Raw genomic sequence first — 16,108 nt, forward strand, 5'->3', positions numbered from 1 at the left:
CTAAATGTCTCAGTAAAGAGGACCTGTCACTGTTTATTGTTATCACAAGTGATGTTTACATTCCTCATGATAGCAATAAAAGTGATAAAAATAAATTAATTAAAAAAAAAAAAAAAGGTAAATCCCCTCCCTCACACCAGACTTGTGAGGTATCGTCATAAACGTCAGAGTGAGAGCATTAATTCTAGTGCCAGACCTCCTGTGTAACTCCAAACTGATAACCTGTAAAGGTTTTTAAATTGTTACCTATGGAGATTTTAAAGCACCATAGTTTGGTGGCATACCATGAGCATATGCAATTTTAAAGTGTGACATGTTAGGTATCATCCTTAATATTTTACAAAAAAATGTGGTATTTTATTGTGTTTTTGTACATTAAAATTTATCAAGGTGTATTTTTTCCCAAAACATTATGTTTGAAAAACCGAGGCACAAATATGGTGTGATATACAAAATTGCGAAACCCACCATTTTATACCCTAGGTACTCTGCTTAAAAATATATATAATGTTTGGGGTTTCTACATAGTTTTCTAGCAAAGAAATTATGTTTTTTACATTTAGGAGAGGAACTTCAGAAGTGGCCAACTTGGAAGTGGTAAAAGCAACAATTAAACTTTGTTGTATAGGTTTTCCTCATCATGAATTGAGCAGAAGTAGATTTGTAAATAGTAAATTGTTATCCTATGCATTAATATCCCAAAAAAGGTATAAGTATAACACTTACAGGCTGAGATGCATTGATGTGTATTAAAAAATAAATTAAGACTAGAATTTATGCTAATTGTACTATGATTGTTGGATAGCATTGTTTGTAGAGTCTGAATGGGCCACCAATTAAACTACTAAAGCAGTAAAAACACATATCCACTGTATATTGATTGAAAGCTAGAAATGAGCCATGCCCATGTCTACATGACGATGGGAGGGGTTGCAGCACCCATTTATTATAAATAGGGCCCTAAGTCCCAAAGTCTTCACAAATGGATTTGATTTGTTTTTCAATTAACAAAGTCATTCTAAAGCTGAAAAGCTGAACTTCAGCCTTACCTCCAGCCTTGCACAGTTGTAAAGGCTCCTCTTCTGTACTAAATTGTTTACTCCGATTTCACTACACATTGTGAGCTTGTCACAGTGTGCATTAGAAGCTGCAGCAGATCGACATAAGTCACCTTATTTCGTCATCCCATCTTTCCCTCTTCAGCCTTCATATTCCTGGCCTGCTCCTTTGATTTGATATAGATTAAAAATTTGATCATTTTACGTGTGGGCATTACCTAAGGTAGGTGCAGCCTGCTTCCAAATGCCTACTTCTCAGACTGACACCCACCCATCAAGACATTTTGTTGTTTGCATCACTCTTCCCAAGAGTCAACCCACAGCTTGCAATGGGGCTAAGGACCCTTAAGATGAGTACTGTGCTGTGATGTTTTTAGGAAGCTATGTACAGCAGTCTACTGGCCTATCCCACCAGGTCATCACAGCAGCCATTCTGATATGCTTTCTTTTATCATGGGTGCAGAAAATTTGCAAGTCAACCCTCATGCCCATTGGGAGGGGCTTTGAGAGGGATACCAAGCTCTACAGCAGCCCCGGTACCTAGAAGAAGGTATTGGCAAAGCAAGTAGGTGGTCACCTCTCCCTGGTTAACTGGGTTAAGGTGAGCTTTCAAGTCCCTATGCAAGAATGTGAGAAATATTGGGAAAAACACAAAGATACAAATAATATATATTGACTGTCAGTTATAACACCAATCATAATGCCACAGTGTGCAAACCCAGGAAAGCAAATGTAGATATCTCAACAATAGAATCTCTAAAGGTGTTAGAAGGTGTCTGATGGTTTACCTCTCCAGCATCCACAGTATTAAATACTTAGGTGAACTTACCGTAAAGGTATTGTACACTTCCAAAAGTTTCTGTTGTTTTACCTAGATATTGTAAGACGTAGTGTAATTATATTCCCTGTGTTGTTTGTTTGCCTTACCTTGTAATGATGAGCTGCAGTTTGTAGTGTCATGACTGATCTATTCCCCTATGTATTCATTCACCCAGCTTGTCCCTATTCACTAATAGGACATTAAACTTCATACTGTATTTCAGGTCACACAGAGTTCAATTCATGCCTTGCCATTTCCTCTCTGTTGCATCACATATGTGGGAGTTCTAATGTGACAACAACACATCTCTCCTAGCATGATACCATGATACCCTGATGAAGTCACAAGATTAGCGTGGCGTAACGCGTTGGTACGCGGTGACGAACTTCCGGTACGCGGTGATGTCATTTCCGACATGGGCGCCATTTTGGTACACCATAACACCCATCCCCTGGGAGGGGATTCACTGTAGTATACACTTCAGTATTTTGGTTTTTGATACCTCATTTGGGGAAAGGGGGGCATGTGGATTTGTGTATTTGTGTTTTCACATCACAGGATTTTTCCTGTTTTTCCACGTTTCACTTTATATATTTCACAATTGGATCCGGATAGGATCATATCACTAGAGATATATGATTTATGCACATTTGTTTATATATAATTTATGTATTTATTATTTTGTGTTAGCGCTACACCATTTTATGTTATTTTGCATTTACACCTATTAGGTTTAGGATTGGGTGTGAGCAGCTTAGGTTGAGAGATCATCCATTGAAGCGCAAGAGGATTTATCAATATTATCTCCTAGCATGGTAACCTCTCTGTAATTTGCTCTGCCTATTTGAGGCCAAGTCAGATATAACTACTACTGTATCAGTGCTAGATTGAGAGACCCATGGATTGTGGGATATGTAGCTTTTTAACAAGATAATGGCAGTTTTTGGACTACAGACAGAGGCCACACAGTAACCTGTGCAGTGCCATGCCACATGCCTCATGTTTGAACACAAACAGAAACTTCTGATAGCAAATGTGAAGATTTACTCTACTATAGAATGTGCATACAGGGCAACAAATGACACCATGAAACTACATGATCAATGCACATCTTATGCAGGTGAAAAATCAAAGGTGCAAGTAGGAAGGTTTATAATGGCTTTAAAGCTGTTCAATATGTAGAACACAAAAGAGGGATGTGTTGTTTGGGTATTTTCAGTGATAATCTTATAATAACAATGATTGCCTAAAAGTACCAAGTGAATCATGTTTTTTAAATGCACTCAAACCTCCAGAATTTCAGGAAGTACACAAAAAACATTTTTCTCCTCTACTATTTAGTCCAAGTAGAAAACACTGAATACTAATCATAATGAATAAGCTGCATGTCAATTTTAAATAATTTCCATTCTATGGGGGCTTAATCAAAATCTCCAATGTTCTTCTTAAAAAAACATCCTCTATCTGGATCTCAGAGCTACTTCCTGAATACAGTTTAAATAAAGTATGAGAACAGCTGCCATAAATATGTATTTTGTTACCCAAGCTCCAGGCAATTTCAAGAAGATCAAATAGGACAAAAAGAACTTAATCTTATCATCCTTCTGTTTGCCAACAAGAACTTGGCTTCTGAATTTCTGACATACATCCATAGTAGGAGAAATTCAGAGCAGACACAGCATTCCTCAAAGTCCCTTTCCATGCATTATTCCACATACACCAGTCTCCAATGAGAATTTAAGGGTACTTTATTGAAAAACATGTGCTTATCAGATAAACCCATGCGTGTGCTCTTATTTCCCAAGAAAAACATTAGATATAACATAGGATCAGTGAGATTTTGACATTGATGCTGTAAGTTTGCCAGTGATAAGGTCACGTCCAAAAATGATTGTATAGTATAGCTATGGGCAAAGCCTGTAGATATGTCAACAGAGTGGAATTATACCTACACAGAAATAAAATACAGAACACTCAAAACAATTCTTAAGATAATTAAACTTAATTGTAATTGAATTAAAACAAACTTACAATAAACAGGATTAAGTTGTATGGCCACAAAATACTGATAAAGAAAAAGATAAAAAAAAAAAAAAGAGTATTGTACAATTAAGGTTAAATGATTTCTACAGCATAGTTTAAAAAGTCATTTGCTATAAGGAATAACTGTTAGATTATATTTGACATATGTAGACCACAGATTCAGAGTAGTATTAAACTCTCAAGGTGCAGCTTCTCTTTCCATTAAGCCCCACCCAAATGTAGAATTTTTTTTTCCATTTTATGGACCAATTTCTTTCCAACCTTCCTCCATCAATCTTTCATGAACTTCTGATCAGGAACACACCCTGTGCACAGATGTGTCTGGCTGGTGCATGGGCAGTTGGGTTTCTGGTTCTGTTTTCTGATGCATGAGCAGTATGGCCAAGGGCACTAAGTATGGCATGCAAAAGTGCAATATTGGCTGCTGGTCTTTCTATGTTCTGGTGCTGTGTCCAACCAAAGCATGCACAGTAGAGCCAAGATTGCTACGTCTAGGCAGTGCATGCACAATGCAGGCCGCTGGCCTTTCTATGCTCTGATCCCATGCCCATCTGGTGCATGCACAGTACTGTGCATGTGCTGGCCATACTATACACGAACCAGCTGAACTTGGCCCCAGCAGCCAGAGCATGTGCCAAGCAAATATACAGCAGAGAACTCAGAAAGGGTAGCCACACTGCACATGCACTGGCCAGTACCAGTGCATGCACTGACCAATAACTACACGGAGAAACCTTTTTCTGTTGTAAAGACTGCACAAGGGAAAAAGGAAGCAAAACTGATATAAGGCATGCTGCTAGATTTGTTTTTTTATTTATTACAAGCAGGATATATCATCACTTGAAGCATACAGAAAGCATAACTCCAGCTATAGCATGCAAACAGCTGCCACAGGACACAGACTTGGGAGAAGATGAACCATTGCTGGGTGTAGGTGGATGTTGACACATATGTAATGTCCCTGACCTATAGAGCTTCACCAGAAAGTATTTTGTCCTTCCCCAGCTTAAGTACAGATTTTCATTCCCCTGAAAGTTTAATCATGGGTCACAAGATCACATTTGTTCAGCCATCTCTTGCTGGGAGAGAAACAGGGTGCTTCCCTGAGCAGCACTACAGATCAGATAACAGGAATATTGCTTTCCTTAGGATGATGTCTTCTAGGTTCGAGCTTGCAGTTACAGAGGAAGTAAAACACATGGTTGAGCATTTTTACCATATCCAACTGTTCCCCCGTTTAAACTGCAAAGGCATACACATGCAGCAGATGCAATGCTTTGCATCATGGTGCAGAAAAAATGATTCCCCAGTCACTATCAACAGGCAGTACCACCAGTCAAACTGAAAGGGACCACACTGCAACCTCCCTTCAACTTCGTGCAATGCAAGTGGTTTCCCTATGGTAGTACAAGTTTTTAGTGGTTAAAACAGTTGGTGAGGAGAAAGCATAACACCTCCATAGCACCTATTAAATGTCCTCTTTATCAGTGGTCACCAGGGCAGGAAGTGAGGAGAATATCTACACTGGGGCAATTACATAATTGAGGGTATTTTTTAGTAGAATAAGGAAGAGCTGGAACCTCTTTCAGTTATTTTTTGCTGTTGTGGAAATTGCCTTATTTCCAGTGTGGCCATAGAAATGAGGGCAACTCTCACTATTGAGGCAACAAAGCTCATTAACCCAGAACACCTAACTGAATTCACTCCTAAAGTAACAGTTTTTGCTGGAATTCTACATTAAATATAACTACATTTATTTTTGAACATAGCACTCTTTTTGCATTCATAATTTTACATCCAAAATCAAAAGTTTAGCAGCTGTGAGTTACGAGGAAAGATGCTTTTGGTAGACTGAGCTTCTTTTTAAAGTGAATATGTTATGAGAAAATTATATGGTACATTTCAATTTGTAATATTCATCACACATAAAAATGTTCATTGCTACACACTCTACTGCCCTTATTTTTATGATCAAAGTATAACGGCTAGAAGGAAAGGTATAAAAAATATATTAATAACATCATAAATGGTTATATTCTGATGTTTTCAAAGATCTTTAGTGAAGCTTCTAACCAGTGTCAGGGAAGTGTTTGCAGATTTTATTATAAAATTCAAAATTGACATGGAGGAGATGATATTTTTTTTCTCAACAAATGTGAAGTTACACTTTGATACTTAGATGTGCATTAAATCCAAATATATCTGTTGCCCAGGTCTGGCAAGAAGAACATGGTGAGCTACAATGGCCCAGATCCAAACCCCTCAAGAATGCCAGGGCAGGTGTTTGCAGCCATTCAACATTGCTTATTTGAAGTGGATATTGACTATAAGACAGGATGAGAATACTCAGGAACTCCAGGAATAATACTGAACAGAACACATGTGCTGCTCAGACTGTGGCAATATTAGAGTAGAAGACCCTCTAAAGATTCAGTGGATCACTTTCAGAAGACATTTGTCTGCATGCATTGCATATGGGTGCAGGGTGGTTAAGGTGCAGCCCCATTCAATTAGATGGGTCACAACTGGCGGGCAAGAGGAGTTATAATTCTTGCTGCACTATGGGGCAAAGCATCACTGTCACAGAAATCACTGTATAAGACCCTTCACCTATACTTCACCCTATACTAGAACAGGGTCTGATATAGATGGTAATCAAGGACCCCCCAAAAAAAGCATGTGGTTCCCATAAAAAAATCCTTACAATTCCTTTATATGAGCATGCAGCCTTCCAGACCAGGAAAGGTGGAGACCATACCAGGCCACATGCCCTCTGCATGGGGGGAGGGGAATTATCTTGCCAGAGAGGACTCCCCTGGCAAAACATCTTGTTCCCATGTTGATGAGGATAAGGGCCTCTTCCCCACAACCCTGACTTAGTGGTTTTGAAGATGGGGTGCTTATCGGAATCTGGAAGTCCCTTTTAACAATAAGAGGCCCCATTGCTTATTCACACAAAAAAGTAAACAGTAAATAAGGGCACCTACCTTGAGCTCATCCCTTCTACCTAACTACAGTCTGACTGGACAGCATGCTTCTGTCAACATGTTCTTTATCAGCATATTTGCATGCAACACACTTGATTAACCTCTAGTTTTGCCCTTTCCTCTACCAGTCCGAGTGCTGCTGTACAGAGCATTAAGAGTCCAAAAGGATAAGATCATCTTTGTAATGTGTTACATGTTTCACTTGTTTTTAGGGTGGAACATATAATATGTTCCAAAATCTGCAGCTTCTCCCCCTGATCCCCCCTCCCTGTGACAGCGGGCAGGGGATCCTCTCCCAGTACCCACTGTCATTATTTGAAAAGAGCGTTGCTGTGCGCTACTCCACCCACATGGCTGTGTCAATCATTCACAGTGTCCTGTAAATGGATAGACTACAATCACCATTAGCCATTGAGGCTGATGGCTTGTAGTTCTCAATGAAATATGAGTGTGCTGGTGAGCTGGTAGTTCATTAATCTTGCAATGCTCTGCAGGCTCAATTGCAAAAAATAATAAATGCACATTTTGTTTAGTTGAAAAAAAATGCATTTATTATTTTATTTTTTTCAAAAGGTGAACTCAGCCTTTAAAATCAAATAAATTCAGGTACACTAGCTGTATTTCAAAATTCATGTCAATAATTTATTATAATAATAATGTACATAATTTTTTTTTATATCTGCTTACACTCCCCTTTGTGTTCCTATCCTCTAAATGTGCAGAAATGCTGCGTTGGGTCTTAAAAGCCTGTCTCTTTGCTCCACATTTTAATATTGATGTTCATTGTTTAGGTAGTTTGCAAATTTTATACATTATTGGCTTCTTTATTTCAGTGGCATGTAGTACAGTAAACACTATTCACCAGAATGGTATAGCTTTAGAGACCTTCATAATCCATTATAGAACAATTTAAAGTGACAGCTGTTTATTTTCCCAGTACTCAAAATCAAAGGGAAGAAAAGATGGGGGACCAGAAAGGCAGAGAGCACCAGTGTTTTGCTAGCTCTCAGTGCCACTGTTGCCACTATTGTATTACTTGTAGATGGTATCCCATGTGTTTTCTTTTATAGCACAGCAAATGAGCAGAAAGAATTGCTCAGATAGCAGCATATTGTACTTACAAGCCATACTCTGAAGAATATGTTTGTGACAAAGACTTTTTGGATATATTAGGTTTTTGATCGTTTAGCAATCTAAATAAATACATTAATTATTGTTTTTATTCTATATTGCTGTGAATGAAATTTAATACGTTTTCTTTACCACAATAAAAATCATAAATAAGTAAAAGCTATGCTAAGTGACGTCCACTGGGGTTATCTATCACCATTCCATCCATGTAAATTTGGTTTGATTCTAAAGAATATTAATGAGTCAGATGTTTCAAAGGAATGTCCTACTGAGAGTAAAGGAGTTTCTGTGTCTGGTACATTTATATGCACCAGTATGAACCAAAGAAATGTTAATATATGATGACCCCAAATGCTTCTATTTAAAACAATCAAAGAATAACATTGCCATGTTGCTGTCATTTCCAATTACTATTGCACAATACTCTGTTTGTAGTATTAGTGGTGTAGGATCAAATTTACTTATTTTATAAGTTATGTATATGTGTATGTATGAATGTAAGTCAAGGACCTTAGATTGTACGCCCCTTGAGGGTTAGGGACTGATGTGAATGTACAATATATATATGTAAAGCGCTACGTAAATTGACAACGCTATATAAGTACCTGTAATACATAAAAAAATAAATAAATCAGATATCATGTGAACATAATATAGTCATTAAAATGTTTTCAAAATATAATTTAATTTAAGGGATCAAGAGGTATAAATTGAAAGCTGAGTTATTATACCACTTAGAATTACACATATTTGCTTGTGTCATTGACACTTTAAAACAGTGCCTGGTATCAGCAGATGGAGGGTCACGTAGAATGTTAGCACTGAACTGCTGGTCCACGGTGAATCCATAAACTTTTTGAACTTGCACTCCAGCTACAAAGTGCCTAATAAAAAAGGACATACCAGGGGTGGACTGACCATTTGGAAACTTGGGCACTGCCTGAGGGCCCGGGGTCAGTAAGGGGCCACATGAGTTTTTTGAGTTTGGGCAAGGACACAGGGGCCCCATGATCCCCCTATTGCCCAGGGGCTCCATGAGTTGTCAGTCTGCCCCTGACCCATAAAGACCCACCCTGTCTAAAAAGACAGTGACCTGATCTGTGTATCTGTGTGATTATGAGAATTTATTATAATCATACATTTCAGTACTAGTAGTATATAATAAAGTGACAGTAATCATACAATTACAAAAGGAAGTTCAAAGCAGCCCTTCAGATGCCTATTTTAGCTTTCATTCTTGTACCAGAAATACGCTTACCTTATGTTGGAATGGACAAATTTTCTTTAATTGCATTTTCTTTTACCTGCACTGTTTTATCTTTGCATTCACAAACATCATTTATGTCCTAAATAATTGATTAAAACATATAAAACTTAATAATGTGGTTAAAAACTGGATAGCTAAATATGGAAGTGAATGGGTTAAAATGAGCAGAAATTTAAGTAATGTCTGGTTTTATTTTTGGCTTGGACATATAGAATTAAATCACTTTACATTCTGAACTGTTTGAATCATTGTCTTCTGTTATCTCATCTAATAAAGTAAGAATGACAATACTGCCTATTTAAAAACAAAATGCATAAAAAGTACATTATCTTTGCCTTAGGAGAAGATCAAGGTCCAGGTTCCTATCCTATGAAGTATCTAGAGATTTCTCATTATCCTTGGTAAGATCCGCTTTGTTTCCAATTTCTTCCATTACCATAAAGACACAATACTAATTACAGTGCTCATTTTTAATGAGCGAGTGTCTAGGGTAGACTTGAACATCCAAATAACAGTGACCCTTGACACTCCCATCATAGCATATTATTGCCTTGCTCGGTCACAGCCTTCTACCTAGTGAATTTCAGGTCTCTGTCCCACACACAGGCTAAATATGGTTGAGGAATGTTTGCTTTAATGCTTGCAGCCATGATTCAAGAATGGCAGATCAAGTTCCAGCCTTTCATCTGGATTGAATTTGCTTCATTATATTGGCGCTTTATATTAAAGAAAGCACAGCAGTGTGAAAATATGAAGAAAAAACACTGGATAACTATTGGCTAACCTGGAAATAATTAGAGTTAAAAGCTTCTAGGTCAAAAGGCACAGCATTGTATTATTGAAAGAACATGTTTATGTTTCAGTATGTAACCTTTGTGGATCTTTGAAAGCACCTGCAATGGAAATAGGTTTAGCAGACTGGTAAACTTATGGCCTTTGCAGTAAAATGATGTGCTTGATTGTGTTCACATTCTAATACCCTATTTTTAGATGCTTCTTATATAGCTACATATAGGACATACTCCATCGGAAAGGCAAAAAAAAAATATATATATATATATATATAAAAAATAAAATAAATAAATTCAAAAACCTGCATTCATAGAACCTTAAACCCATAACTGATCCAGAAGATGGCTAAAAATTATTATTAAGCTTGATTCAATTTGCTCCAATAGGGAACAAATTATTTTCTTGTGCTTTAAGACAAATGGATAATTAATGTGTCAGCCATGTATGGTAGTATTACTTCTAATTCCTTCTAGATATTCAGAAAGAACAACAGCACTATCCTAAAAAATATACAATGTAAATATACACCATGTTGCCAAAAGTATTGGGATGCCTGCCCTTACACACACATGAACTTTAATGGCATCCTAGTCTTAGTCCATAGGGTTCAATATTGAGTTGGTCCACCCTTTGCAGCTATAACAGCTTCAACTCTTCTGGGAAGGCTGTCCACAGGTTAGGAGTGTGTCTATGGGAAAGCTTGACCATTCTTCCAGAAGCGTATTTGTGAGGTCAGACACTGAATGTCGTATGAGAAGGCCTGGCTTGCAGTCTCTAATTCATTCATCTAATTCAGGTGTTCTTTTGGGTTGAGGTCAGGGCTCTGTGCAAGCCAGTCCTCCACTCCAAACTCGCTCATCCATGTCTGTATAGACCTTGCTTTGTGCACTGGTGCGCAGTCATTTTGGAACAGTAAAGGGCCATCCACAAACTGTTCCCACAAAGTTGAGAGCATGAAATTGTCCAAAATGTCTTGCTATGCTGACACCTTAAGAGTTCCCTTCACTGGAACTGAGGGGCCAAGCCCAACCCCTGAAAAACAACCCCACACCATAATCCCCCCTTCACCAAACTTTACACTTGGCACAATGCAGTCAGGCAACAACCGTTCTCCTGGCAACTGCCAAACCTAGGCACACCTATCAGATCGCCAGACAGAGACGTGTGATTTGTCATCCAAAGCACACATCTGCACTGCTCTAGAGTCCAGTGGTAACGTGCTTTACACCACTGCATCCGATGCTTTGCATTGCACTTGGTGATGTAAGGCTTGGATGCAGCTGCTCAGCCATGGAAACCCATCCCATGAAGCTCTCTAAGCACTGTTGTTGGGCTAATCTGAAGGCCACATGAAGTTTGTAGTTCTTTAGCTATTGACAGTTTGTGACTTCTGTGCACTGTCCGCTTCAGCGTGCGCTGACCCCGCTCTGTCATATTATGTGGCCTACCACTTCATTGCTGAGTTGCTGCTGAAATTTCACGGATGGACTTATTGCACAGGTGGTGACCTATCACGGTACCAGCTTATATATAACAGATGTATGTGACTAATTGAAATAAATCAGCATAAAATATAAATAAAGTGAAATAAAGAAAAAATCTACCCAGTGCTTTAAAAGTGCACCAATTAAACAATGTACCATTAAAGCCCAATAATCCACACTCTTGATGATATATATATATATATATGATATATATACCGTATATATATTCATATAATCTTCTTAAACTTAGCTTCTCCACACCAAGTGCTCAGTGCCATCAAATTCTCATGGGACACTCACTCACTGAATTTGTATACCTCACATTGTCATGATCGGTATAGCAAGCATGCAATCTTTAATTAACCCAATCCAGTGCGAACCTCCAGATCATCTCAAAATAAAAAACAGCATTCATAAAGGAAAAGAAATGAAGAACTCCAGTAGTGTAATAACATTAAAACACCATTTATTAGCTATTGAAAAGCCACTAACAATCTTTAAAAGCCTTGTAATAAACCAACACTGTAGTGATCAGACACACCAAAACTAGCCAACAATGTCAGTATCTCGCCTAGCAGCTCCTCTGTCACTCCAGGAATGTCACTTCCGGGGCTACGTACACTGTCATTTTTGGTTAACATACAGCCACATCCCTATATACAGCATGTAATTTGTTTAGTGATTTTGCTATATTTTCATTGTATATTTTGCAGGATAGCACTGCTGCTCTTTCTGAATATCTAGAAGGAAGAATTTGATGGGTTTTTATTAATTTTTAAAGTGGCAACTATCCATATGATTTATTTAACCAGAGATTTCTGTGGCACAGAGAAGGAATAGGTGGGCACAAGTGGGTAGTGCACAATATTTAATTTGCATATTATTACTTATAACTGTTTAATTGATATTAGAGGCAGTTTTTTTCTGTTAGTTAAAATATACAAGAAGTTGTGCTTACCTGCTCTGTGTAATGATATTGCACAGAAGGGTTGCAGGGTTCTTCTTTATAGCAGATACCCCCCCACCCCCTCCCCCCTGGTGCTGTTACCTTCTCCTTCCTCCAGGTGTCTCCTTTGCAAGTCAGGTGCTAAGGAGGCTTCATGCAAGCACTCTCTCAGGCTGGGCTGTGTGCATCTATAGACACACATACAGCTCCCTCCTCACAGGAGTCTGACTGACAGTAATGGCTTCACTGTCTTTGGTGTATCCTGTGAGACCAGAAAGTGAAGAGATGCAGACATTGCTGAGATATAGTGCTGCAGCAATTACAGGAGCCAGGTAAGAGTTTAGGGATGGGAGTGGGTAGGAAAGGTAGTGGAACATGTTTTACCTTAATGCAGTGAATGTAAGTGTATTAAGGAAAAAAAAAACTTTTGACTTTAAAACCATTTTAATATCCAGTCATATTTTGTATATTTAGAAAAGCATCAAGTCATTTAAAAACAATCTACAAAATTGTCTAGCTCAACCTCCTGTGGAAGTCTATTCTATATATTCACTCTTACTATAAATAAAGGTTAGGTTAAACCCGTTTCCTCCAAGTGCAAACAGCACCCCCTTGTTATTTGCATAACCCTGCATTGAACAACTTTGCACCAAGTTTACTATATGGTATGGACTATATATGCAGTGATATCAAGTGATCATACCTTCCCTTAGTTACTTAAATCTTTTCAGATAGCTGATCCAAATGACCCAAAAACCTGTTAAGGACTAGCAAAATAAAACAGAGAAAAACAATAAACACACTAAATAATAGTTACAGCAAGGTACACTTGGGCATTTCTAGATATGAGGCACAGGCTGCAGGTATATCCCGAGGTGCCCCAGGTCTGCAACACACCCCACACCCCTATTTGCGGTACAGGTCACCCAAGCAATACCCAGATGCCCTTTTGCCCAGGATACTATGGCAATACCCACAAACCCTTATGCAGAATACCCTCACTATCCCCTTCAATAAAGGCTGCCATTGCAACACCTACAATTTCTTATTTCTTCCAAAGTTTCCATGGTAACACCAGCAAACCCCTTGTCACATATGTGATAGGAGATTGAAATGATGAGGTTAGCCTCTGTTGTATCTCCAGCCAAAGCACTCCTGGAAGTAAAACAGATAGTGCCAAGAGCCAGGGGCAACATGAGTGCAGATAGATATTGAGGCAGAATTTTGGGCTGGAGGTGCAGACTCTAAAGAGCCAACAGAGCATCTGGCCAGAAACAGGAGCACCAGGATTCAGCTGAGGGTAAAGTGGAACTCCAATTTCTACTGCATATTCAGAAGTCCATTAGCTTTCTCAGTTGTCCTGTGATAGGAGCACACAGAGCTGTCCAGAGCTGATGTGGGATGCAAACAGAGCAAGCACCTGAGAATAGCATGGAGCCAAATCAGAGAGAAAACCGTAATCACAGCAATAGCAGGGATCAGCGGAAGGCGGGCAGAGAGGTACAGAATCATAAACCAAAACAGCATTATGGGCAGAGCCAATGTCAGGAACTGATAAGCCACACTACAAGCAAAATCCAAGATCAAGTCAGGGGTGAGATGGGTCAGTAGCAGAAATCAGATACAGAAAGCTTAGAACCTCTGTCAACAGTTCTGTTTTTGTCTGGGTCCTTTTTTTGGATATTTTATTTTGCCCAACAGAAGAGGAAATGAGGAGAAATCCTCTTAAAATGCAAACCACTGGTGTCACTACACCGAAGGACTGGGAGCAGATGTCTTCTCACTGTTGCATCTTCAGGACAGAAAGTGAAAGAACATCTAAATGGAATGCAGGTGGCATAGCTAGTTTTAGCTCAAGGCTCAATAATCAGCATAGATTAGAGCCAGGTTAGACATCCGACAGCCACATTTGGCAGTTAAAGGTCCAGTTGCATGACAGGTTAGAAACTACTAGGGACTAAGTGCTGAGTTTCAGTGCCACACCAAAGTTTCTGTTGGTGAAAAGCTGCATTCCAAGCTGGTTGGACAACACTGGAGAGTCTCCTCACCTCACCGCAAATCTTGTCTTCAGGTCTCCAACACAAAGATGAACATCATCATGATCATGTTCATTGGTCCCTGGAAATGGAGTTGAATCTGGAGGTATCTCTAGCAATAATTATATACAGTCATGGCCGAAATTGTTGGCACCCTTGATATTTTTCCTGAAAATCAAGTATTTCACACAAAAAAGGTATTGCATTAACACATGTTTTGCTATACACATGTTTATTCCCTTTGTATGTATTGGAACAAATATAAAACAGAGGCAGAAAAGCAAATATGACATAATGTCACACAAAACCCCAAAAATGGGCTGGACAAAAGTATTGGCACCCTTAACTTAATATTTGGTTGCACACCCTTTGGAAAACATAACTGAAATCAGTCGCTTCCTATAACCATCAATAAGCTTCTGACACCTCTCACCCGGAATTTTGGACCACTCTTCCTTTGCAAACAGCTCCAGGTCTCTCTTATTGGAAGGACACCTTTCCCAACAGCAATTTTAAGATCTCTCCACAGGTGTTCAATGGGATTTAGATCTGGGCTCATTGCTGGCCACTTCAGAACTCTCCAGCGCTTCTTTGCCATCCATTTCTGAGTGCTTTTTGACGTATGTTTGGGGTCATTGTCCTGCTGGAAGACCCAGGATCTTGGACGCAAACCCAGCTTTCTGACACTGGGCCCTACAGTGCGACCCAAAATCCTTTGGTAATCCTCAGATTTCATGATGCCTTGCACACAGTCAAGGCACCCAGTGCCAGAGGCAGCAAAACAACCCCAAAACATCATTGAACCTCCACCATATTTTACCGTAGGTACTGTGTTTTGTTCTTTGTAGGCCTCATTCCGTTTTCGGTAAACAGTAGAATGATGTGCTTTACCGAAAAGCTCTATCTTGGTCTCATCTGTCCACAAGACGTTTTCCCAGAAGGCTTTTGGCTTACTCAAGTACATTTTGGCAAACTGTAGTCTTGCTTTTTTATGTCTCTGTGTCAGCAGTGGGGTCCTCCTGGGTCTCCTGCCATAGCGTTTCATTTCATTTAAATGTCGACGGATAGTTCGCGCTGACACTGATGCTCCCTGAGCCTGCAGGACAGCTTGAATGTCTTTGGAACATGTTTGGGGCTGCTTATCCACCATCCGGACTATTCTGCGTTGCAATCTTTCATCAATTTTCCTCATCCGTCCACGACCAGGGAGATTAGCTACAGTGCCATGGGTTGCAAACTTCTTGATAATGTTGCGCACTGTGGACAAAGGCAAATCTAGTTCTCTGGAGATGGACTTGTAACCTTGAGATTGTTGATATTTTGCCACAATTTTGGTTCTCAGGTCCTCAGACAGTTCTCGTCTCCTCTTTCTGTTGTCCATGCTTAGTGTGGCACAGACAGACACACAATGCAAAGGTTAAGTGAACGTCTCTCCTTTTTATCTGCTTTCAGGTGTGATTTCTATATTGCCCACACCTGTTACTTGCCCCAGGTGAGTTTACAGGAGCATCACATGCTTGTAACATTCTTATTTATCCGCAGTT

This window comes from Staurois parvus, unplaced genomic scaffold (assembly GCF_062004578.1).
Source record: "Staurois parvus isolate SC_StPar_1 unplaced genomic scaffold, SC_StPar_1.0 ptg000122l, whole genome shotgun sequence".
Taxonomy (NCBI): domain Eukaryota; kingdom Metazoa; phylum Chordata; class Amphibia; order Anura; family Ranidae; genus Staurois; species Staurois parvus.